The sequence below is a fragment of the Castor canadensis genome, chromosome 7, assembly GCF_047511655.1.
Source record: "Castor canadensis chromosome 7, mCasCan1.hap1v2, whole genome shotgun sequence".
Taxonomy (NCBI): Eukaryota; Metazoa; Chordata; class Mammalia; order Rodentia; family Castoridae; genus Castor; species Castor canadensis.
Genome location: NC_133392.1, coordinates 125,845,475 through 125,870,895, shown reverse-complemented (window position 1 = coordinate 125,870,895; position 25,421 = coordinate 125,845,475). Strand labels below are relative to the sequence as shown.

Genomic DNA, 25,421 nt, shown 5'->3' with positions numbered 1-25,421 from the left:
AACCATGACCAGCTAAGGTTCTTGCTAAAGGCAAAGGGAATACAGAATGGGTGTAGAAGAGGAAGGTAGTTAAACAGCAGCTACTATGGCATATGGACAGTTACAGACACCAGAGTTGTAATCGCCATGAGAAGTCCTCCTGATATTTTGTTATGAATGTGTTTGTGCATGTGTGTTAGTGTGCATGTGTATCTATCTCAAATATCTTTGCTTTCTTTCTCCCCATTCCCTTATCATATATTGAATGAATATCCTAGCATTTGAGTTACAGGATGTCAAGAAGAAAGTAAGTGAGCACAAGTACTTTGCACCCTTTTCTGAGGAAGGATTAGTGCATGTTTGGTTGTACACAACATAGATACAACATGTGAGGCAAAACCACAACCTTGCTATTGTCTTTATTTGGAGATTAAGCATGGTTTAGGGTAATGTAGACAGGTTCCAGGTTGATACCAGTAATCTGGCGATGGCTAATTTCGTGTGTCAACTTGACTGGGCCATGGTCCCAGATATTTGATCAAACATTTTTCTATATATTTCTGTGAAGGTACTTTTTTTAATTTTATTTTTTTTATACCCCCTCACTGAAGGTGTTTTTAAAAGATGAGGTTTTAAATCAGTAGACTTTGAGGAAAGCAGATTATTCCGCACAATGAGTTTGGGACTCATCTAATCAGCTGATAAAATTAAGAGAAAGAGTGTGACACACTTAAAAGAAGGGGGGATTCTGCCATCAGACCACCTTTGAACTTAAACTGCAATATCAACTCTCCCCTTGATTTCTATCCTGCTGGCCCAACCTGCAGATTTTGGACTTGCCAATCTCCACAAAGTATGGGCCAATTCTTTGAAATAAATCTCTGTCTCTGTTTCTACACATACATCCATACACACACATTTATGTATTCACAGTCATGTGGTAATATAACATTTTAGTCAGTGATGAACTGTTTATATGAGCATGGCTTCATAAGATTATAAAGGAGCCAAAAAGTTCCTATGGCCTAGTATTTATTTTTTGTGCCTTTTCTGTGTTAGATACACAATTTCTTACATTGTGTTATAATGCTTACAGAATTCAGTACAGTAGCATGCTGCACAGGTTTGTAGCCTAAAAGCAACAGCCTGGACCACATAGCCTAGATGTGTAGAAGGCTAAATAATTATGTTTGTGTATGTACACACTATGACATTGGCACAATGACAAAATGGCTTAATGATGCATTTCTCAGAACATATTCCCAGTGTTAAGTGGGATTTGTACACATGATACATGCCACTGGTTCTGTTTCTCTGGAGGACTAATATAGTAAGTGCTACAGAAAGAATCCAGGGGCAGGAGTGAGGAGGGAAGGCGGAGCAGCTGGTACAAAGCTCTGTGTGCACGAGAGGGGAAGCAGAGGCCAGGGTGGGTGGAGCTGAGTAAATGAAGAGAGTGAGGGGATGAGGGTAATGCTGAGGGACATGCCAGGCACACGGGCCATTGTAGAGACACTGGGAAATCATTTCACTCCATAATCTTAGCTAAGGATGGATATTCCCATGTGATAAACCAGGAAACTGAGGCTGTGAGGAGGATGCAATCATCCACATTAGAGAACTAGAACTGGGAGTCAAAGCCAGGTCCAACTGGCAGGTTCCAGGTTCCCTCTGGTCTCCCTGGGCTTGACCTACCAAACCACCTCCACCCACCCATGAGTAGGAAGGACAGGCATGAATAGACAAGTGGGGCCAATCTGTGAGACCCAGATTCTCAGTAGTTGGCTGGGAAGGAGAAGGGTGTGATAGCTGGGCCATGGGGTGCTGTTGTCAGAAATGACACATGCAGAGGGGAAAGGGCGTGCCCTTGCCAAAGCCCCACGCCTGGTTCACCCCTGCTCCACAGACTGTTTTCAGTCTGCACCTAGCACAGTGGAACCTCATGCCCACCCCAGGACCTTCACCATGCATTCCCTTGGCTTGGAGCCCTTGCTCCCCCACCAGTTCCCACTGCCTTTTGCACTTGGATGTGTAGCCATGCATGTCAAGCACTCCTAAGTGCCACAAAGCCCCTCATGCTTTCCAGGCCATGCATCTCATCATTGCTTAGCACCTGCCTTCTTCTGTGCCCAGGAAAATCATTAGTCTCTCTATTTCTCCAGAGAGAACACAATGCCAGACACAAACATAGAAGATGCCTGAGATATGCTTTTAGAATGAATGAATGAACAAATGCATGAAAAGCTGAGTGAGTCACCCATATCAAGACTCATCCTGAGCAGCACCCACCAGAACCTAGGACACCAATTGCATAGAGCTGAGCAGTGCTGAGCCCCTGGATTTGGGGCCAGACTAATCTGTTAGCACTTGGGCAGGAGTGGGGGGGGCAGCCTGCCTCACAGAAAGCCCTCTCTGGCTTGGGGACATTTACTTGAAGGTTAGAGCCTGCCAGGCTCTTGCCACAATTTATTTATTTATTCTCCTTGTCCCATCAACAACACCAAAGCAGTGCCGACTATTTCTTGGCTTCCTACTCAGGGCTCCGAGTCTCCCAGGCTTCCGGCACAGAATCCCATCTCTGAATACCAGGCTACTGAGCAGCAGGCAACCAAATAAACACAAGGTTTCCTGGAACTGGAGCCTGGCTTAGGGCTGGGAGTGGGGCCTAGAGAGATCTAACCATCACTCGACTTCACTGTGAAGCCCTGGGCCAGTCATTTTCCTTCCCTGGGACATGGCTGCCCCACCTGTGGAAAGGACACATGTGCACAGTCATTGAACAAATACTTATTGAGCACTTATGTACCATGATCTTCCAGCCCTGGAGCTACAACAGTAAACATAACAAAGATTCCTGACCCAAGGGAGCTTTCATTCCATTAGGAGAAAGCTGACAATAAGCAAAACAACAAGCAAACTATCTAGTAGGCTAGACAGTGATAGTTGCTAAGGAGGAAATAAGGCAAAGGAGAATGTAGGGTGTGTGTATGCATGTATGTGAGTGTTGAGGGTTGACATTTTATATTAAATATCCAGATAAGGTCACCATAGGCAGTGACATCTGAGAAAAGTTGTCAAGGAGATGAGAGAGGAATCTTGTGGAGCTGTGGAAGAGCATTTGGGCTGAGGGATCAGCAAGTGCCAAGGCCCTGAGGCAGAAGCAGGCCTGATGGGTTTGAAGAATTGGAAAGTGATTGGAGAGCACTGAATGCTAGGAATACTCACAGGTCTGAACAAAGGAGTAGCAGCAGTGGCAAGCTTTGCAGGGGAGGGAGCAGGAACCTGAATACAATGCAGCTCTAGGCTCTGAAGAGAAAGCTCAGCTACTATGACCAAGGCCTGGACCACAGTGTGTGTCTAGGAGTAAGGAAGTGGGTGAATGGAAGCAAGAGATATCCCAACTTCCTTCCCATCCAATCACCTGTCTGCCAGACCCTCCCACAGCCTCCTCACCTGGGTTCCTCGCCTGGGTAAGGGAAGAGTCCAGGTGATATTCTTGTCAGCCTGGGCAGGTGAGTAGAGGGTGGATCTGAGAGGCAGGTGGGGAAGTGGGACAGGTCTGCAGGGCCCTATGGTGTCCCTGAGTGTGATACAGAAGAGTGGTGGTGGCTGTGCTGATGGAGCAATGGAGGAGGCAGGGGTAAAGCAGAGAGGTCGGGCTGAAGAGGAGGCAGCTCTGCTGGCCTGTTGTCATCCCCCACCCACCTCCAGCCACCACACCAAGAACCACTGACTTGGCTTCAAGCACAGACACTCCTGCTCCATGGACTCTGCCGGATGGACCAGGCAGTGCTGGCTACATCCTCCTCCTGCCTGCGGTAGGGACTGGCTGGGCCTTGGCGCTTTCCTGGGCGGGCATCAGGAGGCCTGACTCATTGAGTGAGCCAGCAAGCTCTCTTCCCTTCTGTTCTCTGAATGCCTGTTTGCTCCACCCAAAGACCACCCTTCAAGATCCCAGTGCTCCTCCTCTGTCCTTCAAGTCCTGCCAGGAAATGCTCATAAATCTGGAGCCACCCACATGAGGAGAACAGCATTCTGCTGGGCAGGGAGGCTGAAGGCCAGGGCTAGGGGTCTTCAGGAACGGACTTCAGGTGGGGTCTGCCCTGGGAGAGGGTGAAGGGGTCCTTTGGTTTTCAGTTTTCTGCATAAAAACGCCTAAGGGAGACCTGAGACCCAGATTCTGGTGCTGCAAGCTCTGATCAGACAAGCTGGTGACCTTCCCTGGGGTCCTGAAACATGTGGTATGGGAGAACCTCTCAGCTCTGGAAGCACTTTTCAAGGAGCCCAACATAGTAGACACGACAGCCACCACCTAATGACCTAAACCATTCCAGGCACTTTTTCATTACGGCCTTTTTTGTGTGTGTGTTTCTTGGTTTGCTTATGGCCATCTTATTACTTTACTCTTTCTTTTTTGGCGGTACTGGGGTTTGAACTCAGGACCTCATGCTTGGTAGGCAGGCACTCTACCATTTGAGCCACTCCACCAGCCCCATTCCAGGCACTTTGTACATTGAGGTTCCTTTGTTCTTTAGAGCAGCTCCATGAAGTGGGCATTACTGACTCCATTCTACAGACAGGGAGCTCAAAGAAGTAAGGGACTCCCCACACTGCCCAATGCTGGCTCTGTGCCTAGCACCACTCCTTCTACTTTGATGCATCGCTGTCAGTCTCTATCCCTGCCCCCCAGGTACTACTGCCAAGCTCCTAAACTGACCATGCTCTGCACTAGGGAAGGTGACCAAGGTACATTGGAAAGACAAACCTAGTCTCAGTTACACAGCTTGGAGTAACTTCAAGGGGTGGAGGAGATGGAAACAGGTAGGTATAGCACCATGTGGTAAACCAACTATAGAAGGAAAGCAGGAGTTTTGGGGTCTCATGGGGCTCCTGATCCAGCATAGGCTTAAATGAGGAATCAGGGCATCAAACTGCACTGAGAAGCATGAGTGAGGGGAGAGGGAGGCGTATTCAGGGTGCGGGGTGGGGTGCAGTGTGTTTAGGGCTGTGTCAGGAGTGGGGCCCAGAGGGGCTGGGGTGAGGGTGCTCTGTCTTATGCCAGGGCTCTGAACTCCATGTAGCCAGCACAGATTGCCCTCTCTGCCTGATCAGACAATGCCCAAGTCCCCTCGGGAGGGAGGCTGAAACAGATGGGGAACCAAAGGTGAGCTGAATGAGACTGAGCAGAGGTGATGGTCTACATAGGAGGTGGTGGGTCAGCTGTGGCTGTGGTCACTGTCGCTGTTACTCTTGTCAGTAGCTGCCAACAAGAGGGCTTGGAACAGGCCACTTGTATTTATTTCCCTGCTGTCTTAGACCTGCCCTGCTGACGCAGCTGCCTAGACTTCAAAAGGCAAGACTCCGTTTTCATTTGCAAAATCAGTATGGAATTCCTCGAGGGCCTGTCTAATTCCTCTGGTTTGACCACATAGCAATTACCCATTTGCAGAGAGGAGGGGTGAGGGTCTCACAGGCTCTTCAGCAGTGAGGGCACCTCTGCTCTGCCTTGGTCCTGAGCAGAGGCTGGGGATGACCAGACTGAAGTGGGCACCTCCAGGGGCCCAGGGTGGGAGGAGCTGGCTGTGTGAGTACTAGGCACTGAGGAAGCCATAGCCTGCCTCCCAATTTGTCTGCTCAGCCAATGTCAAAAAGTGCTCCAGAGATAAACAGCAGCAGACAGAGCAGGGCTTCACAAATCTGACCTGCTTTATACAGGATGTGTGAAGTCTTGCTCTGGCTCTTTCATTGATGTGCTGTGAGAACATAGGACACCCTCCTCCTCTTTGAGCCTCAGTTTACCCATCTGCCAAGTGGGAAGAATAATGTTTGTCCAGCCTGCTTGAGATTAGCAGTCTAAAAACCTCAACAAGGTTTATTACCCTTCCTTAGGACACACACACACACACACATTCACACTTAGGTTTCCTAAGTGCCTGATTGGGCTCAGAAGACTCTGCTGCAGGGGTTCTGAGGAGCCAGAAGTCAGCACATGTGGACCAGATTCCTATTTGTGCCTCATCATTGTCAGCCCCTGTGTGCTGCTGGGGCTAAATCAGTGCCTTTCTGTCCTTTAGGACTTGCTGTCAGATGCAAGATGGAGCAAGGGAGGAGGCACCCAAGAAGGACATGCCACAAATCAAGCAGCACTTGTGAGGCTGGGCTCAAGGAGTGGACAAGGTGCTATGGGAGCTCAGCAGAAGGGGTTGGGACCACAAACAGGGGACTTCCAAGGGAGGTGGCTATAGCCCTACCCTGTGGGAGCATACGTTTGCCATGCAGAAGAGAAAGAAAAGGAATTCCAGGTGTCACTGACAAATGCAGGGTACATTACCATTTCTCTCCTGGGTAGTGAGTGTGTTCACAGAGCCTCACAGGCCACATGAAAGGAGTGGAAGCTGGGTGAAGTGCGCAGGTGGAGAGACAAGTCGATGATGACCCCGGGTTGGAGTGCAGCATGTGGGCATAGGATGGACCTGGTGCTGAGAGCAGAGATGGATCTGGAGCTGAGACTTTATCAGGTGGGCAGTGGGAAGCCACTGAAGCTACTGAGCCAGGGGGAACTAGTGAGACTTTGGATTTGGAAGTTGCCCTCTGCCACTGCCTGGTGAAAGGAGTAGAGGGCACAGAGGACGGGCAGAAAGCAGCCTTGCCTGGGGCCAGCCTTGGGGCCAGGAGGGGTTGAAGAGGCTTTGCCTGGGCCCCAGGCTTTGGGGATGTGGAGGAAGTTAGGAGGCAGGTTAGGATTCCATCTTTCCTGGCTTGGGCACTCTTCGGCTCTCCAATTAAGGGCTCTGAGGCTCTCCCACTGCCCATCATTGCCCCCATTTAGATGGGTTCTCACCTCCTCTTCCTCCACTTTGAAATTTTGGAGTTCCCCTCAGAAGAGCAGCTGGATGAAGGAGGAGTAGATCCAGAATGGCAGGAAGGAAAAAAGGCTCTCTGGGAGGGCAGAGGACCCTGTCTGGTCTACCTTCCTAGGGTGCATCAGAGAAGACAACTGCAGAGAACTTGGCCTCAGAGACAAAGCTACAACGTAGTTCCAACTTCTGTTTTCTGCACATTTGACATAACAGGAGACACTTTCTGACAACAGACAGGGCACTGAAGACTCTTGCACTGCCAAGAGACTCAGGTGAGGGTCCTCAGATCCTGCATGGGCCTCCTTATTGTGCAGAGAGAACACTCAACCCCAGAGGGGGCAGGAAGGTGCTCCAGGTCACACAGCAAGCCAGAGGATGCAGACAAAGGCAGGAGTGAAGCATCTGTCTGCTTTACTTGGACTGCTCAGGTCTCCTGTGCCCCTTAATCCCCTCCTTCCCTCTACCACTGAAAGGGAAAATGTTTTTAGACCCAAGACAAAAGAATGTGAAACTGAAATCTGAGCCTTAGACTTGGGAAAAGAACACAGAGAAGTCAGACACTGTTTGGATGAGCAAAGATCTGCTTACACTGCGGATGGGAAATGCTTGGTGCTATCCAAGGCCTCCATGCTGGGAGCAGAGAAGGATTCCCAAAAGGCAGGCTGCAGGGTCCAATCTGCTTCCAGGACCCACCATGGGCAGAAGAAGAGCTGTCTCAGCCTGCGGGCTCCCTCACTGGAGTTTTTTTTGTGGGGCCTCAGGTCCATGGTGGCCTTCACCTGCTCTGCCTGAATCTGCCACCAGAGCCCTGTCACCCACCTGTGGCTGACTCCCACCTGTCCCCAGCCATGCAATCTACCCTGTCCTGTCTAGCTTCTAGACCAGCTCTAAGAAGCACCCATCCTCCCTGCTAGCTCTAATCTGGGTTCCTCTGTGACTGGGATGAACAGTTGCCTGCCACAGTTTCTGTCTGCCCTGAGTATGAGAGAGAGAGAGAGAGAGAGAGTGAGAGGGAGGGTGAGAGAGAGAGAGAGAGAGAGAGAGAGAGAGAGAGAGAGAGAGAGAGACAGAGAGATATTGAGAGGGAGCCAGAGAAATTCAGGATGGGAAGATGGACTGTACTGCAGGGGTCCCAGGGAGACTGAGATTAATACAACACACACACACACACACACACACACACCAGCCACTACCTGCTTCCAACACCAAGAGACCCCAGACCCTGTGATCTGGCCCTTGTCACATCATGTCTTTAGCCTCTGCTTTTCTCGTATGTTTCTCCTTGCTGCTGCAGGCACTGCACACCATGACCTCAGGTCCTGAGTCCCTGAGGTCCAGGGGCCAAGCTGCATTTCATACCTGAGTGTCTCTGACCCGATACAGAACCTGCTGGTTCTGGGCCTAAGAGGGAAAGAGGATGCTGTGATCTTTAAAAACCATAAATGGGACCATGACACCCTTGGGCTTAAATCATTCATGGCTCCTTTTGCTCTGGGAATAATGATAACTTCTTCAACATGGCTGCCCAGCAGCCCTTGGCAGGGCCTGCTCTCTCCCCGGACTCATCCTGTTCCTGTTCTGTTTTCCATGCTCTTTGTTTATATTGCCTTTATATGCTGCTTAACAGGTTTTTAAAAAATGTGCTATTTGTTCCCACTTCAGGGCCTTTGCACATGCTGGTCCAGGTATCCATTCCACTCTTTGCCTCATGAACTTCTATTCATATTTCAGCTAGTAGTTCATTATCACTTCTTCTATAAAAATGTATGTTATCATTGTTACTTGTTTTTAAGACAGAGCCTTATCAGATTAGTACCTTCACTTATACAAGTTTCTTTTTGGTAGCAATAAAGCAAATGATATAGATTGGTATACACCAGGATGAACTTGACTAAAAGAGAAAACATGAAATTCGGTAGAAATATTTTTAAAGTCCTAAACAGAGAAACAGAAACAAAGTTATATTAATATGTGTTTGTGGGTAGAATTTTTAAACTTACATATATTTATGTATACATATATACATAGAATAATTTTTAAAATATTATTAAGTACCTACCACATACAGCTAATCTATATTAAAGGAGATGCAAACAATGAATATTTTTGAATAGGTCTGCAGTAGGTACTTTCCCATATTTCATTACATTTATTGCCTATAACAGTTCTATTCCCACAAAGTGTCACAGAGAAGTTTGTAAGTGGCCTGGTTAGAATTGTGGTCTGCTTTACTCATCCTTATATCCTCAGTACCTAGTGCAAGGCCTGCCACTTGCAGCCAGTCTCTAGAGGGGGAGGCGAGGGATGGAGGAAGGATGGAGGAGGGAAATGAATGGGCAAGAAGAGAGGCAGTAGTGCCAGCTGCAAGACGTCCTTGGGCAGTCATTTCTACAGAGCTGGCCATGTTGTCCCTGCCCCTGCTCAAAACCAGTAAGCATTCTTTCCAAAAGAGAGAGAAGGGAACCCAGAGGTGTAGAGTGCCTGGCCAAGGACTAAATGTGGACCCGAGCCTCAGGATTAGAGCAGACTCAGAAATGGTGCAGTCCAGGTGTTCTCAGCCCACAGAGGAACTTCTTGCCAAAGTACACACACCCCTTCCCCACTGGGGCTCTTGGCACATCTCCTCAGGGGACTCAGTTACAGGGATAGGGGCTTTCCAAGCAGAGACAAGGAGCCTGGCCATACCCAGAGGATACAGCATGGGCTGTGAGGGGCTCTTTCCCACTGGAGGCTCCTCTCCCTGAAGGCCAGCCTCCACCAACCTGCTTTGAGTCTGGCAGCTGCTCCCTTGGAGATGAGGGCCAGTCCCCTCCCCTGTCCCCTGCCCCTGTCTGCTTCTCTCCTGGTCAGGCTCTTGCCATGTCTGGGCATCCAGGCCCCAGCAATCCTTAGCCATCCTTATGGGCTGCGCAGGCTCAAGAAGGTCAGTAAGCCTGGGAGGCTTCTACCCTGGTTCCCTGGCCCCTCTTTGAATGGGATCAGGTTCCCCCACAAACATAATTGAACGAAAATATGAGAGAGAAAAGGTCTTTGTTCTCCCATTTACAGCGTCAGAAAATATGTAACAAATTAGCCGTTTATGAGGTAAGAGACCAGCGCTGTGCGCACGGGCGGGCAGGGCCTCGGCAGGCACAAGGGGCCTTTCAGCTGCCGCGTGGGGGGCGGCGGGGAAGGAGAGCTTGGCTTATCCCACAGGACAGGCCAAGCAGGCCCAGCTGACACTGGCTGGGACGTGCAGAAGCCTGTGAATGGCAACATGGTGCCAACCACGTGAATGAAGAAGGCTCCAAGAAGAGATGGTGCAGGCACCAACTGCAGGCCTGCTCCCCTGAGTGCACCAGGCTCCAGCCCAAGGCCTTGTCCACAACAGGATCTAAGGGTGGCCTGTGCAGAGGCCTCCATGGCTTCCCCGCTGACTGCTTGTGGGTGGGGAGGCGATTGTTGTTATTGCACATAATTTTTCTCTCACTGCCTTTGATTTTTCTTCCATGGAGAGTTTCAGCTGAAGCATCCAATGGCCATTAGGACCAGGAGGAGGGCTGGGTGGCTGGGCAGGAAGGAGGCCCTCAGCAGGTAGGCCATGCCTCTCCTCAGCCTTGTTCAGGCCTTTACTAGCTTCATTTGGGTGTCTAGCACAAGGGGGGTCAATGAGAGCCGGCTAGACTATCTTGTTGGAGTAAGAGTTGGAATTTACTATTCTCTGACTTGACCCACTGGGGTGTGATGCTCCCCGACAATGCTAAGGGCACACGAGACTATCACTCACATCCAGAGGCCTTAATACCTCTTGATTTGGCATTTGCTGAATCCATGGATAGACCTGAGTTTTCTGTTCTTGATTCCTGTTAGGACTAGGCCAGTGGAGATTCTCCCCTGCTGTCAGTCACAGGGATGGAGCTCTCCTCCAGTTCCATTGAGTCCCTGCTCAGCCCTGGCTTCCCCCTCCCTTGGCTCCAGGCAGGAGGCTCACAGGACGCTCCAAGTCTTTGAGGAGAGGTGATGGTGAGATGTTAGGCCCATGCCAGTCCAGTGTAAGGAATCTGCAGAAAATGGGGTACTGGGCTTCTGCATGAATATCCTGAGTGTTTGGTCTGCAGTCACAAACACATCGCTTTCCTGGATCTGATTTTATTTATTTTGATTGGATCTTAACAGTTCTTTACAAGGCTGAAACTGAAGCTGCCCAGGGTCCCCCAGAGACTTGCTAAAACTTCAACTGCACCCAGTTTAGCAGAGCAACTTGAAAGTTAATCAGTGGTGAGGGACAATTTGCCTCATTATTTCTAGCCCTGGAATTTGGGGGCAGATGGAATTCTGGGTCTGGTGTGGACACAGCACTTCATGATGAACACACAGCAGGGTCTGTTGCCCCTCAGTTTGTCCATGCAGGTTGGGGGCTGGACAGTTGATATTCCCTCAGTGGGTGGGTGGTGCTAAGAAGGAGTTCCTGCTTGGAGGGAGACATGGCCCCCCCCATCCAGACTGGTATAGACCGACCTTTTAGATGCAGGATTCCAAGCACCTCTGAGGACTGAGACCTGTGTGACCTGGGAAATCAGAAATAGTTGCTGTCCTTCAGAATGTAGACCAGAGACACTGGGGTAAATTCTTACCTGTGACTGGCACCTTCTCTATGAAGTCACAGAAGGCGAATCTGCCCCACTTGCCCTCTGTTTATGAGGTCCACTCCCACCCCTGACTTAAAATATAACCCATCCTTAGGCACTCCCATCTCCATTTACTTTGCCATAGTTTCCAGAGTTCTTACTGCTTTGCAACATAGTTAGCTACTTTTGATTTTCTGGTGATACTGGGGTTTGAATTCAGGGCCTTGTGTTTGTTAGGCATGTATTTTATCACTTGAGCTATGCCCCCAGTTCTTTTTGCTTTAGTTATTTTTTAGATAGGGTCTTGAGTTTTTGCCCCAGGGCAGCTTCCCAAATAGCTGGGATGACAGGCAATACCGCACCCAGCATGTTGGCTGAGATAGGGTCTCATTAACTTTTTTGCCTGGGCTGGTCAGAGATCCTCCTGATCTCTGCCTCCCCCGTATCTGGGATTACAAACATGAGACACTGCATCCAGCCCTAGTTACTTGTTTATCATGTTTATTGTTAAATCTATCACCTCCTCCTAGAAGGCAAGACCTTTCAGGAGGGAGGAGGGAAGGAATATTTTTGTACACAAATATTTCTCCAGCCCCTGCAGAAAAAATGTACTCAATAAATAGCTCATGAATGAACAAATGACGCTTGTGGCATTTTACCACTGGTTACCATTCGAGATGTCCTCTCTCTCATGGCTCCATCCTGTCAGCAGCAGGGTGCTGGCATTTGGGGAGAAGTGAAGGAACTGCCATCACCAGCATGTACAAGTGCTCACTGCACAAAGCTCAGAGACAGACAGGGCTGTCCAGAGTCACACAGCACAGAAGCACATGTTCAGATCACTCGTAAGGTACAGTTGTAGAACTGCCTGGTCCCCAGCTGGTCAGTGAGGGCTCAATCTACTAACTCAGTGGGGCACCAGGGAAAGAATGCCAAAGGGTACTTAAGTCCCATCTACTTCTGTAGGTAGGGATGACAAATGATATTAAGTCCAAAGATGCCATTTAGTAAGTCCTGAAAATGTGTAACAAACACAATCTCACTTAATCTTCCCAGTAATAATTGTCCTGTGAAACAATTCTTAATATTTGTTAAAGATAATAAAACTAAGGCTCAGAGAGATTAAACAACTTGCTAAGGTCACACAGGCAGTGGCAGGAAGCTTTGAACCTCAAAGAGTTCTTTCCTTCCTCCTCGATCTTTGGATATTCTCTGTTCTTGCCTTCTCTGGGCTTCTTGTTGTGAGGGTGGCTGTGCCTGTTTGGCCCCCTCCTCACTGCTCCTCTCTTGCAGACAACCTTCCTCCCCAGGTGCACAGGTTTCAACTCTAGGCTGAAAGGGACCCCTGACTCTCCCAGAAGGGCTCCAGAGGCTCTAGGGTGTAGTTTTCACGAGGTGGTGCTAAGCAGGCTGGGAGCCAGTCAGTGGCCACCCACTCGGTGGCTGTTCTGCAGAAGGCTTTTTGGAGCCCGGAGAAATGGGCAAAGAGTCATAGGAGCAATAGGGCTCTGGGTTCAAGTCTATCTGTGTCACTTATGGCAAATTAGTTAACCTCTTCCATGTGCTCAGCTGAAAAAACTAGTATAAGAAAGTCCAGGGGTGGGGGTCTGCAGGAGCCTGACTCAGCTGCAGGACTGAGCTGGGGAAGCAGGAAAGAATGGCCCCAGAGCTAGGGACTAGAAAGCAAGGTCCTAGCAGACATGTACTTAGGGCTGTGTCACACCTCCATGCTCCCACAGCAGCTGGCCACATCCCCAGGCCACTTCAAGCAATTGACTTTCACATGGGGCAAGAGCCTGTCTATCTCAGCCCAGCTTATGTCCCCCCAGACCTCGAGTGTGCCTTGTGATTCTGAAATGGCCTGCACAGATTTGGGACAGAAGCCCCTCCACCTCTCATCACTCTCTTTCACACTCTTGAGGTTGTCATCATCCCTTTCTCAAAGCAGTGGATGCAGACATCCAAGGAGACAAACATTCAACAAGGATCAGAACAAGGAGGTGCTGCTGAGTGACTCTCGGCCAACCAGAAAATGTAATTAACTTACTGCTCACCCTGGAGTGCTATGAACACTCACGCATGGATGGGCATGCACACACTCCCAGTTGCATACAGACTCCAAAACGCCACAGACTGTACAGTCTCCTGCTCGGGCACAAACTCAGATGCATGCAGATCCTAGGTGTGAGCCTACACATTTTCTTTCACACTCCCTTTTACACACACATACACAGAGACCTGACCAATGTACCATACGGAATTCTGGGTGCTCTTCTCTCACACATGCCTGTGTGCTGGCTCTAGGGACAAAGCCTTCCACCTCTGCTCTAGGCTTCGGTGAATCCAGGCTGGGCCACTGAGTGGGCTATCTTGGGCTCAAACAGGCCTCTCTCACTCCATCCTACCAAGCTGAGCTTCCTCATCATGGACAGTGATGGGTGGAGGCAGACATAGGGTTGAACTATGGGGCTGAATTCTAGCTTTGCCACTTACTGGTGATGTTAGAGATGATGTACATACTATGCTTTTCATTTGTTTACCCTTTTGATCCTATAAGACAGGTGCTACTGTGACCCCATGTTAATGATAAGGAAACAGGAGTGAAACCCAGGAATGAAATAGCAAGACATGGCTGTGATTATTCTATGTAGCATCTCTCTCCAAAGATGACTTTTCATTTTGCTTCCAGTGGCCTGTGGTAAAACACACTGTGTGCATTACTGACCTTCCCACCCCCTCATTAATTTAGGGTCTTGCAGAAAGCTGTGGCCCCATCAGCATGTCACACAGAGAGAGGGTCACCTAGGCTACACTCTAGGTCCTGAAGATCTGAGAAGTTCCATGGTGTAACCTGCAATGAGGGGCCCTCATTCCAGCACTCTCCATCTGTGTGATAAGGTCTTGCTGCTGCTCATGTGTCCTATGGGACACTGCAAGTCCTGATCTGGAGACCTGATGCAGGCTGGGAAGGCAGAGGGACATTGGTAGCTGCATGGGGGAAGCAGAGGGAGGAGAGTCAGCCAAGTTGCTGCAGCGTCAGCACATTCTTGAAACACTGCACTGCAAAGCCGTCCTCCGACTTCACTTCCAAGTGAGAACAAGGGCCTTAATGCCCTGCAGGGTCGTGCCTGGGTCACTGACTGGGGCTGTGGGCTTTGAGGGTAGGAGAGGCCTTAGAGCTCTGCCAGCCTCACTCTGTGGAGACAGCCCTCCCTTGCACCTGGCCTCCCTGCCCCACAGCACTGGTCCCTGCTCCCATTCCTCTGGGTAAGGGTGCTCCTTGCTGGATCCAAGGCCTGGAAAGTCCCTTTCATGGTAGGTATGTATGCTTATGGAGAACGATGTGTGCATTTGCTGGAGCACATACAGCTGGTGATCTAAGAGGGGAGGGGGGCAGCTTTGCTGCAGACTGAGTAAGGCCTCCTCCCAGTCACACAGGGGAGCAGAGACCACTGCACTGGAGCACAGCCAAGGCCACAGAGGCCTGGAAAGGTCCTCCTTGTCTCACCCTCTGGGGCTTCATGAGGTGAAGCCCAGGACCAGCACCATAGCCCGCTGACTTCCAGGTTGGAACTCTTTTTGCTAGGAAGCTGTGCAGGAGAAAAGGAATCACACCAACTTCACAAGGGTTCCCCAGAGCCCAAATGAAACAGAACATTGCTCCCTCTCTGTTGAGAGAATAGCAGGTGCCTGCAAATGTGAGCAGCTTCCTGTTTCCCACCAAGGAATGGAACAGTCCCTAGTTTAGAGACCTGGTCCTTGCTACTGGCCCTTGGAGGAGGCTGGTAATTATCTTTCCCAAAGCTAAATTTTCTCTTGGTAGCTCCTACCTATCTCATACGGCTGCTGTGAGAGTCAATGACACACAAAGAAATCACCTGGCACAAGGTCAGGCATGCATGGGACTTAGGCAAGGACCTCTCAGGTTAGGTGTGGGTTCAAGGACCTTACAAGAGGGGAGGCAGCCCCCGAAAATGTGTAACTGGGAAGGAAGGGGCTCCGGGACCTGGGCAACCCACAATCACACATCCCTTCATAACTTTTCCTTGCGCCTCTCTTTTGGAGACGGTGTCTTGGCAGGCCCACATCCTCAGGCCACAGACCCCAATAAATCCACTTCCTGCCACTTCTGCAAAGAAGAGCAAGAGGATACTCCTTCAGCAACAAGGGTTCTCAGTCCTTACTCATTGTTCTGCAAATTTAATTCTGAATTCCAGTGACCTCCTACTGACAATCCACTTTGTGACTCTTGAGCTCTTCATCATGTAATCTCACTGGTCATACACAATCCTATGAGTTATGAGGTCACCATGCCCATTTAACAGATGAGGAAGCTGAGGCCCAGAGCAGAGCAGTGATGTGTCTAAGACACAGGTCACCTGGCAGGCACAGGAAGGAGCACTCGAATCACACATTGGCCTTACTTCATTGTAAGGCCTTTCCATTCCACATTCATTCTTAGAGGCAGCAGAAGACACAGGCAGAGAAGAACTGTGTGGGAGGAAGGTCCCTGCAACAAAGAGGCCAGGCACAGGTGCAGGATGAATTATACTGAGGGTGACATTCGAGGCTCCTGGTTCTTTAATAGTTTCCATTGTTCCCAGACCCCAGGCTGCCTGTGGAGCAGCTAATCACGGGCAGTTACCACAGTGGCACGTCATAAACAGTGTGTAAAAGGCCCAGGGAGCTCAGTTCACACCCTCATAGAGTCAGGCAACCCCCAGCATATGCACACTGGAGGAGGCCAGCTCGGTCACCACAGGCCCAACCTGCCATGTCTACATCCTGTCCCATGCCCCTAAGAGGCAAATGAATGGAGCCTAATTTTACCCATGGGAGTGACTTTTCCAAGGCTGTGGAGTGAGCAGGCTGTCAGAGGAAAGGGGACTGTATGTCTTTGTTGCACAAAACAATGAGTACAAATAAAGGCTGACCCACTGGTAGTCTCCAAAGCATTTCCAAATTTGGGTCTCTAATTCTCACAGCAGCCAGCTTATACATGTAGAAAGTGAGGTTCAGAGAACCCACTGTGGCTCCCCACTGTCTTCCTACCTTTATGGCTAACACTACCTTCTTAGGTTCACCTTCCCTTGCCCGCACCATGGTTCTGACAAGTCAATTTACTACTCACAAGCCTCCCAAGACCTCATTTTCTTTCATAGCTTCACACTTCTGCTGAAGCTGTGGCTTCTGTCTGGAAGATTCTCCTGCCACGCCTCCACCTCGTTGATACCTACCTGAATTGAGCAGCCTCTATGGGTTTGCATGGATGAATTCATGGATCTCTGGGACTGGAGGTGGAGCCTTGCACAGGCAGAACACAGGGGCCCAGGGCACAGCTCCCAACATCCAGCCTGCCCAGAAAGATTCACTTCAGGGACCACTGTCTATACTTGCTGGAGGTATCCTCTACCCTACAGACTTAGGGCTCAGGGACTCCTCAGGGTGCACACTAAGCTGGGAGCAAGCTGCTGAGTTCCCTGTATGTAGCACTTCCCTTTTAAGGGAAACTAACTCTCCAAGGTTATAATAGTGTATAGGGACTTGGACTGTGAGTCAGGAGCTCAAGTTCAGGTTCTGTCTCTACCACTAATTTGCTGTGTGACACTGGGCAAGTCCCTACCCCTCCTTTGGTTTTGTTTTTCTCATCTGTCCAATAGAGAGAGGTCAACAGCACCAACAGAATAGACAAAGTCAGTTTGCTCACCAATGTACAACCCAGGTATCTAGCAGATGATAGATGCTCAATAAATATCTATTGATTCTCAGTGGGGTAGGTGAGGTGTCAGACCTTTTCTGGGGCCTGATTGGGAGGTCATGTGTAGTTCAAAAGTGAAGCATCCCCACTGGCTTCAAGTGGCCAGGGCAAAAGGGCAGGGCTGGAGCTAAGACAATAGATTTAACTGCAGTTGGAGGAGAAATACCTGTCTGTCTAGACAAAAGGGTATTTCCAATTTTACCATTGGATTTGAATGTTTAACTCATGATATATTATGCATTTTGCTTATCCAAGTTATTTTAAAATAGATTTATTTAGGATGACTAAAAGATTAGCATTTGAGATGTTCATATTGAGTTATAAGAAGCCTTTGGTGTTCAAAATACAAAGAGTTGAGAAACACAGTCCTGGGTGAAGGGAGGCTTCTAGCAAGCCATTCCTGTGGAAGGTGATGTTTAGGAAGCCACCAGAAAGTATATGGGCAGGACCTGAGTTCTGCTTCTGCCATGACCCTCATGTGCTGTGAGACCTTAAGCAAAGCTGGGAAAATCTTAGGGCCTCATTGCCTCACTCTGTCAATGGGCCCATGCACCATGCAAGACTACATGAGGAGGCTGTGTGACTGCCAAGTGAGGATGAGGAGGGTGCTCCAGGGGCTCCTCTGGAGCTGCTCAGGATGCCTCCCAGTCCTCCCCATCCCCTCTAACTCCATCCTTCCCAACTGGCTCCCTCAAGTTAGCCTTTGGTTGGTGGGCTGTGTGGTGGACAAGGTGCCAGCGAATTCCTCAGTTCACCAACTCATGGCTTCAGAAACACAATGAATCAGAGAACCTGCAGACAGTGCTTAAGAATGGGATGGCCTCTCAGAGTGCAGGGTTTCATCATCCCCATGTGCTCTGCCTACAGTGAGACCTCTTGGGTTCCAGTGCCTGAGTTACAATCTTCTTAGCACCAATGGCAAGTCCCTCAGTGTCTGTACTCTGTAGGAGGGAGGGTGGGAGGCTTAGATTGTAGGGCTGTGAAACACATGGTGGAGATAGACAAAGGAGCACCTAAAGAATCCGAAGCTTGAAAGCATTATCCTCTCCCTGCAGTCTCAAGACACCTCACTTGTGGTGAGGTAAAGGGCCTCACAGCCCTGAAAAAACAAAGGCCAGCTTGAGAAAGGGGCCTATTAGCAAGCAATCATTAGGACAAACACTTATCACTGCCGTGAGAATGGGAGACTAGGTCCCAGCAAGGGACAGCCACCAACACTTTCCCTCCAATGAGTCCTACCTCCCAGCCCTTTTAATAGAAGGGATTTCAATAAGTGATTCAATGGCTCCAGCAATCATCGCCTGTGAGCTGCTTCAAGATTGCCTCTTTAAGGGTCAGTCAAGTGAGCTGGGATCTGGGGCTTGAGAAGGTGGTAGACAGATTCTGCTACCCTACAGCCCAGTGACTCCATGTTGACTGTGGGACAATGAGCCTTGCTCTGTAGGTCTGCCTGAGGTATTAACCCAAATGGGCAGTTAAGGACTCAGCACAGGGCCGCACACAGTAAGTGTGACCTAAATGGTAGCTGTTCCTTCTCTCTAGGGCTCCAAGGTTCAGCTTCTATTCTCTGTGCTCCCACCCCCATGGGGCAGCAATGGCTCCCTGGCTGGCTGTCCATGGAGTTCTGAAGTCTTCTAGACTTTCCTCCTTCCTCACAAACAGACCTCTGAACTGAAAATCTCTCCAAAGTTCTCACAGTCTAACTTCCATCTAAAGGTCCATAGGGGAGTCTTAATCTGTGACCCCCTACAGCATGGGGGCAGGGCAGGCATGAGGGTGAGAGGCATCCAAATCACTTGGCCCTCTTCCCCCTCACTCCCTCTTTCACAGAACTAGAGGTCCACTGGGAGTGGGTAGTGCACATCGGCTACTCAGTGGATGGCTGCTGCAGCCTTTAGGAACATAAGAGGCACTGAGTGAGTAGCTCCCTTTGCAAGCCTCCTTGGTCAGGGCCAGGACTTGGGTGCCAGTCATCAGCCTTTCTTGGAAGCTTCCCTGGCCTTTCTTATTCTACACGGACAGAATTTCACCCAATGACAAAGTGATCCCCCCAAACAAGTACTCACATTCTAGAAAATGGGTCCCTTAAAGAACCTGCAAGCTTGAGAATCTCATATGACAGATAAAGTAAACAGGCAGCAGAGGCAGAGACCCAATCCCTCTCTCACTGATCTCTTGCCACAGCAAGTTGCCTCTGGCCTGTGATGCCTGCTGTCTCTTTGTCTGCAACCCACTAAGGGCTACAGAAGGCTACAGCAGTGACACTGGATGATACTCTTGATGGATGCCTACCCTGAGCCTTTGCTGTAATCAGGAAAGGAGGGTCATGACAGTGGGGGAAAGTGAGGCTTAGATGGGAGAATGACAAGCCCAAGGTAACCCAGAGGGACCCCATATTTGCTTTGACTCTTAAGTGGGTACATCTGGACCTGCTTGGGCCTTGGCTTTTCAAATGCTTACAAAAAGCTAATTTTCAATATTCTATGGGGCAAGATGCAAGGAATGAGCTGGTTTCCAGATTCTGAGGCTTCCCACCCCTACTTGGTTTTGTGGAAAAGCCTTCAGCCAGTACCTGGAAGACTCCAATCACCTCACTCCCCCTGGGAGTGGACTCGGCTTGGGCAGGTCTTGAGTGGGGCTCAGGAGCAGCAGCTTGAGGGATCTGCCTTTGAAGCTTGGCTCCTATGCTGACTAGCAGGCATTGCTGGCATGTTCCTCCTCTGTGCTTATTTTCCTCACTGTCAATAAGGCTTGTGATAGTCTGCTTTCCACCACTGTAACAAAATACCTGAAATGATTCACTTATGGAAAATTAAGTTTATTTTTGTTCATGGTTGTAGAAGTTCCAGTTCATGACAAGGTGGACATACTGTGTTTAGACCTCTGGTGGGAGTGTTGGATGGCAATGTTGAGAGTGTGATGGAGCAAACTATCACCTCATGACCATGCAGCAAAAGAGGAAGAGAAATGTTGGTGCTCTATAGTCCTCCTTGAGGACACACCTCCAATGACCTAAGGCCTTACCTCCTAAATGTTCTACCCCTTCCTGGTACAGTAATCCTGGGGATCAAGCCTTTAACACATGGGCCTTTCAGGGACATTCAACATCCAAAAGATAGCAGGGTTCATAATCCAAATTTAACTGCAGAGTGGATGCCCTGGTCTTGGAGTCAGTCTGGACTCTCTCAATCACCAACGCCCAAAGAGTCTCCAAGTCTACCTCCCAACTTGTTAACCCACCGCTGCTCTCTGACCTGCTCCCTTGCTCAGGCCACCTCTCTGCTCCTCCCTTCCTTATCCCCATCTCCTTCACTTCATTCTCCATTAGTTCTAATATTCAAATGGAAACACAAGTACTCATGCCACATTCAATGAATATCCCACAAATAAATTCATGCACAATACTTAAGACACCAAAAAATATTAGCAACCACAAAAAGTCCTTTGCTATATTTCATTATTCTTAGAATAAAGTCAACTTTGTCACTGAATGTCAGGGCCATTGGCCCTCCCAGCCTTTTCCTTCCTGGTCTCTTGTCACTGCTTACTGCATGATTATGCACTAACTATATTAAGTTTCTTGATAGATTTATCTTCTAAGTATCAGGCCAGAGAGCCTCTGGGCCTTGAACTTGCTTCTCTCTTCCATGCACCCCTGTCTGACTCTCTTTTGTCCATCCTTGGAAATTGCAGCTTAGTATCACTCCTGAGGCCCTGTCCTGCCTGGCTGGGTCTCACTGTTCTTTGTGAAGCCTTGCTGCACTGTCCCAGGGTTGTCCCATGGAACTTCCCTGATGATGGCAGCATTTCACTTTCATTTATCCCTAGTTCTACTGTTAGATGCAGTGATAGGCCTGTCCCAGGAGATGTCTTCAATACTTCTTTGGTGAACAAATAGAAGACAAATTACCTACAGTGACATTAATTTCTAGACCCTTGGTCAGATAGTCAGAGGGACAGAAGGTACTCAGGTGCATACACACCAGGCATTTGCTGCAAGAAATGAAGTAATTTCATAAATTTATTTGTGTGAGAAAACCCTCTAGAAATGCTCAACATCACTAATTATCAGGGAAATGCAAATTGAAACCATAATGACATATCATCTCACCCCAGTTAGAATAGCTGTCACCAAAAAGACAAAAAAATTTTAAAAAAGAACAAATGGTGGTAAGGATGCAAAGAAAGGAGAACTCTCATACACTGTTGGTGGGAATGAAAGTTAGTGCAACTATTATGGAAAACAGTACTAAGGGTCTTTAAAAAGCTAGAAGCAGAAGCTGGAAGCATGGCTCAAGAGGTAGAGCATCTGCCTAGCAAGTGTGAGGCCCTGATTTCAAACCCCAGTACCACCAAAACAAACAAGAAGCAGAACTGTCACATATCCAGTTAACTCACTGTTGGGTGTATATACAAGGGAAATGAAATCAGAATGTTGAAGAGATATGTGCACCCCCATGTTTACAGAGGCACTATTTACAGTAGCCAAGACATGCAATTGATCTAGGTGTACATCCATGGATGAACAGATAGAGAAAATATGGTATTTGTACTCAATGAATATTATTCAGCCATAAAAAAGAATGAAATGCTGTCCTTTGCAGCAACATGGATAGAATCAGAGGACATTATATTAAGTGAAATAAGTCAGGCACAAAAAGACAAAGACCATATATCTTCCTTCTGTGAGAAAGCTAAAAAGCTGATGCCACAGGAAAAAAGAGTAGAGTAATAGTCATCAGTACCTGGGAGTGTGTGTGTGAGGTACAGACAGAGAATGGTCAACAGGAAGCAATTGGCTAAAAGGAATAACTATGGATAAGTGGGATATCTCTGGCTGACACCAGCTTATTGAATACTCAAAATAGCTAATAGATAAGATTTTGAATGCTTCCAACCTGAAGAAACTGAGGTTACAGATATACCGGTTATTCTGATCTGATCATTACACACTGAATACATGTATTGAATTGTCACAATATACCCTATAAATATGTACAATTACTGTGTGTCAACTAAAATACATTTAAAAAATAACTTAGTGATTAGCCTACAGGTTTTAATTTTGTGTCAGTATTTGTCTAAGCAATAACAATGAATACTTATTAAAGAACAACTAATTTAAATGAAAGAAAAAAGAAAACCCTCCAGATTGCAAATCAGAAGGAACTGGGTTCTAGTCCAGGCTCTGCCTCAAAACCAAATCAGCTCCCTCTTCCAGGACCTAGGTTTCCCCTCCTAACAAAAGGGACGTGACCCTGCTTTGCACGCCTTTGAGACTCAGACAAGATAATGGTGGTGAAAGGGGGCTTTGGCAAGTACAAAGCCCTCACTAGACATATAGGATGACGGATATTATTCAGGCACAAAGAGAGGTTTCTCCAAGGCCTGTTATCTCTTCTTTATTTTCTTTCAAGGAAATGGCTCCAACCAGTCCGCCTGCATTATTGTTGGCACTGTGAGCCAGGGAGAGAGGGAGCAAGAATCTTTAAAAGAGACTCTCTGGGGGACACTAATATTTTTAATAGTTTGTGGGTTATGAAGTAAATCTCTGTTCTCCGTATTATATATCTCGGCCGAGCCCAAAGAATGTTTCCAGCGTCTCTAATGAAACTCAAGCAGTAACCCAGCAGAGAGAAAGAAAGGAAGAAAGGGAGATTTATTTGCAGAGATGTTTGCTCAGAGAGAGGAGAAAGTGGCCAGGAGGGGGTGTGATGCAGAGCAGCCACATGTCCCCAGCCCTTGCATGCCCTGATTCTGTCCCTGGTCGCTGCCGGACCACCTGTCCTCACCTTTGAAGAGTGCAGGCGGCCGCCTCTTCCCACGGCTGGGGATGGGGCGCTGGGGCTTTCCCTCTAATCATCTGGAGAGGGGCGAGCTGGCCAGCGGTGGGGGGACTGGCTTTTATAGCACGTAAGAAAGCCGGCTGCAGCCCAGAGCCTCAGTGGGAGAGCGGAATTATTAATAGGTCCTACCTAGGTCTGGGGAAAACTGCAGGACTGTGTGGAGTTTAAAAGGTCAGTGTGAATAACAAAACCAGACTTTCTGGGGAGTCAGTGGATTTAAAATCCACTCTGAGGACCCTGGGGCTCCTTTGCTGTGGTATGCACAGCATGACCAGCTTTGTGTGTTTGCGGGCATCTGTGTACACCTCTGGGTTCTGGGACATTTGTCAGTTCACAGGGAAATGGCTGGAGATCTCAGCCTTACAGAGTGTTTGCTCTGGGCAACTTTTAAGTGCCAAGAATGGTAGCTTGGAGGGTGGCTGTGCTGCTGTGCTGGGCATCACTCAACTTATCTCTGTAAAGTGAGGGGAATAGATTGGCTGGTGCTAAGGACCAGTCCTTGGCCCAATAGGGACCTGGGTTCAAATCACCAGTTGAGTTTAGATGAATTGGTACATCCCCTTGGCCTCTTAGTGTGGTTGGGGAAAGGACATATCACAGATGAGAACAAGATGGTGTTGGGTTTAAGATAAAATCTGAGGTTCTACCTGCCTGAGCAAGTCCAAAGGTGCAGTCTTAAAAAGAAGACTGAAATTTAAAAACTGAAAATGACTCCTCTAGATGGAGCAGTGGCCTTTGCTTGAGTTGAGATAACCAAGATCCTGGCCAAAGATCTGGCCAGGGAATGATCACTTACAGAAGAGTTTGCAGAAGATACTGGATGGATACAGACTCCTCTAGTCCTTCCCTCTTGGCAGCTGTATTAATCTGGGATCTCATCTATAACACCATTTACCTGCATTTCAGTCTACCTTGATCATGCCTTTCTGGGGACTCCATGGCCTTTGCTCTCATAGCTGTGCCTTTTGAAAAATACAAAGTATCAATAAAGAGATAATTATACACACATGTATGTATGTGCATGTATACATAATATACATACTTGTTACATATTAATTAAATAAACATTTACATATTACATAGTTGCAAAATGCAATTATTAGAGGGGCTCAACATATTTAATCAGGCAGAAGAATCAACAAACTTGAAGACAGGTTAATTGAGATAATTCAGTCTGAGTAACAGAAAGATAAAAGCATGGAGAAAAATGGAATGCTATCAAGTGTGCCAACATATGTATAATAAGAATTTAAGGAGAGGAAAGGAAGTGGTGAAATAATGTTGAAGAAAAAATGTCTGAAAATTTCCTGAATTGGACCAAAAAATCCCCATTAATCTACACAGCCAAGAAGCTTGACAAACTCCAAGTAAGATAAATTCAAAGAGATCTATACTCAGACATGTCATAATTAAACTGCCCAAAGCCAGAGCCTAAAAGAGAACCGTGAAAGCAGCAAAAGAGAAATGGCTGTCACATGGCTCAATAGTATTAATAGCTGATTTCTTGCCAGAAATCATGGAGGCCAGAAGGTGACATATTCAAAGTACTGAAAAGGAAAAGAATGTCAATGACGAATTCTATAATCCCAGCAAAACTATACTTCAGAAGTGGAGAAATTAAAGCATTCTTAGATAAGCAAAAACTGAGAGAATTTGTCACCAGAAATCTTGCCCTACAAGAATAGTAAAGGATTAGGAATCCTTCAAACTGCAATGAAAGGACACCAGACAATAACTTAAATTCATAAGAAATAAAGAGCAACAATAAAGATAACTATACAGGTAAATATAAAAGACAGTATAAATAAACTTGTTCCTTTGTAAACTTTTCTGCTGATTTCAAAGGCAACCTCATAGAGGAGTTATAGATCTATGGTGATGGGCTTTATAATGTATAAAGATGTAATAATCAGCACAAAGGAAGGGGGAGGAAAATGAGCAATAAAGGAGCAAAGTTTTTGTATGCTATTGCAGTTCAGTTGATATCTAAATTTACAATTCTCAGGGCAAGTACTAATAGTCAAAATTCAATTTGTCATAGAGCTGGGTTTGCCTGACAGAACTGTGATTTCATTCTAGATAATCTTGGTCAAGTCACTTTCCATTTTTAAGTTTCCTCGTCTGTCTAATGGCTAAAGTTCTGCCTAATCCACAGGTCTAGCCGCATTTTCAGTAAGGTAATGACTGTGCTATGCACGTTAAAGAGAAGAGACTGTTTTCTACTGTGGGAGGCCACACTGGTGGCCTCCCTGTGAATCTTGCTACTCAGTCTTCTTAGCTAGATAGCCTTGGGAAGGTCATTCAACCCCTCAGAGCTTCTGTTACTTATTTTATGGAATGAGGGAACAATAATCCCTAATTTGGAGATTAA

General features: G+C 47.9%; 1 protein-coding gene and 1 non-coding gene across 3 annotated transcripts in view; both read right to left on the bottom strand.

Annotated features, from left to right (window-relative positions):
* Trabd2b (TraB domain containing 2B) overlaps nucleotides 1-25,421 on the bottom strand; it is a 204,417-nt gene that overhangs the window by 41,150 nt on the left and 137,846 nt on the right. The gene's annotated exons all lie outside the window — the stretch shown is intronic.
* Nucleotides 4,395-4,467, bottom strand: Trnag-acc (transfer RNA glycine (anticodon ACC)). Its single transcript has one exon. It is a non-coding gene; the product is annotated as a tRNA-Gly (tRNA).